Source organism: Otolemur garnettii, unplaced genomic scaffold, assembly GCF_000181295.1.
Source record: "Otolemur garnettii isolate 467f Iridium unplaced genomic scaffold, OtoGar3 scaffold00002, whole genome shotgun sequence".
NCBI classification, from domain to species: Eukaryota; Metazoa; Chordata; class Mammalia; order Primates; family Galagidae; genus Otolemur; species Otolemur garnettii.
In genome coordinates, this window is record NW_003852397.1 from 7225924 (window position 1) to 7228354 (window position 2431).

Consider the following 2431-nt stretch of genomic DNA (forward strand, 5'->3'; position numbering starts at 1 on the left):
TTGTTTTTGGCAGGCCCAGGCTGGATTTGAACCTGCCACCTTAGGTGTATGTGGCTGGCGCCTTAGCCTCTTGAGCCACAGGCACTGAGCCACAAACAACTTTTAAAGTAGATGTCGTTGATGGACTTCATATCCTTATTAAAGCCTTATTTATTTTTGCGGGTTTTGGCCGGGGCTGGATTTGAACCCACTATCTCTGGCATATGGGGCCAGTGCCCTACTCCTTTGAGCCATAGGTGCCGCCCCAAGCCTTATTTTTTTGATTAGTCTCTCTGCCTTTGTATAAACTTAGATGTTTTGAAATAGTAGTACATTGTTCCAACGATCTGGCAGAGATGGGCTTTTTAGACAAGGCGATTATTTATGGCCAGCCCAGGTAGGCCAATCAGTCCTCTGAATCTGCAGGTTTCACATGATATGGGGAGATTGTAACAGACTCTTTTTACTCCTGGCTGAATGTCAGGAACTGGGAGCAGATTCCAGTTTCCATGTGGTAGTCCTTTGTTGAACAGCTCAGCCTTCGTGATACTTGGTGGCTGCAATAAACCTTCCCCTTGGTTTATGTGGGTTTTATTTACTTATCTATTTATTTTTTGCTGTTGAATAATTACACAGGAAACACATAAGGTTCGAGTGCATTTAATGAGGAAAGTAGAGTTCGGAGTGGCTGCTCCGTAGATGAACCAAGGTAACAAAATTCTGACCAATTTTAAGTCACAGATTATATCCAACCTCCTTCCTCACCAGGCTGTAACTAGAGCCACTAACAAGCAAACTGCTTGGAAGATCATCAAGATGTTAAGTGGCTTAGAGAAGAAGGAGGTGTCACCCCTGAGCCCCAGGGGCATTCGTGGGTGTTGACTGTATCTAATTTCTACCCATCCCCCATCCAAAAAGGCCAGGCTTGCTTTTCCTTCACTCATTCAACGTGTAATTAAAAATAAATTTAACCAGGCTGGCATGGTGGCTCACGCCTGTAATCCTAGCACTCTGGGTGGCCAAGTTGGGTGGATTTCCTGAGCTTAGGAGTTTGAGACCAGCCTAAGCAAGAGCAAGACCCCCATCTCTACCAAAAACAGAAAAATTAGCTGGGTGTGGTGGTGGGCACCTGTAGCTCCAACTACTCAGGAGGCTGAGGCATGAGGATCACTTTAGCCCAAGAGTTTGAGGTTGCTGTGAGCTACGACACCAAAGCACTGTATCCAGGGTGATAGAGTAAGACTCTGTCTCAAAAAACAAAACAAAACTAACAATAACAACAACAACAAAAAACTAACCAACAGAAAATACCAGATGACACACATTCCATTCCATGCACACATTCAGAAATGATTTATTAAAGGTGTAGGATATGCTAGACCACGGGGACACAACTGTGAACTGTGGACATGTTCCTGCCCTCATGTAGTTTAAGGATGTCTATTAGAAAGATAAACAAGATCAGAGCACCACTTCTGCATATGGAGTGGTCAGGGAGGCATCTGCAAAGACATGACATGGGAGACGCAACTGGGGAGAAAAGCAGGAGCCAGTCACTGAAAAGGCAGGCAGAGCAGAGCTCTGGGGAGAAGAGACAGCACAGGGGAAGGCCCAGAGCCTTGAACCAGGCCACCCTGTTCTAGAATGAGTGAAGGCCATCATGGCTGGAGGGCAATGCACAAGGGGGAATGTAGGGGAGCAAGACCAAGTTAGCGGGCATCCAGATCACACCCAGCTCTTAAGCCACTATGTTAGTCTGCCAAGGTTGCCTTGGCAAAATACCACAGACTAGGCGGCTTAAACAATGGAAACTTATTGTCTCCCTGTTCTGGAGGCTGGAAATCCAAGATCAAGGTGTTGGCAGAGTTGGCTTTTCCTGGGGCTCCTCTCCTTGGCTTACAGACGGCTTTCTTCTCTCCGTGTCCTCACAAGGTCTGTCCCTATGCCCACACACCCCTGACACCTCTCTGTAAGTCCTGATCGCCTCCTCTTCTCATGAAGACACCAGTCACACTGGCTTAGAGACCACCCTGAAGACCCCCTTGTAACTTAGTTATTACTTTAAAGGCCTTATATCCAAAGACAGTCAAATTCTGAGGTGCTGGGGTTTAAGGCTTTAATATATGAATTTTGAGGGAACACTGTTCAGTTCATAACATTAAATTTAAGGATTTCAGATTTACTCTTAAATGCAGTGGAAATCCATTGAAGGGGATGCAGACACTTCCAGACATCAGCTAACAAAACTTTGATTTTTGTTCAAGGCATCCCTGTGTTCAGGCAAAAATGCAAATTAACTGGTGCCCTTGGCACTAGGGTGGCTAAGCCACTGTCTAAGTAGCTAATGAGATATATGTGTAACTGGAAGTCTACTGAGTATACCTAATAGTCTCAGGGGAAGCTATTGTTTTACTGATTAAAAAGGTACGTACTTTTGCCCTACTTTCTTTCT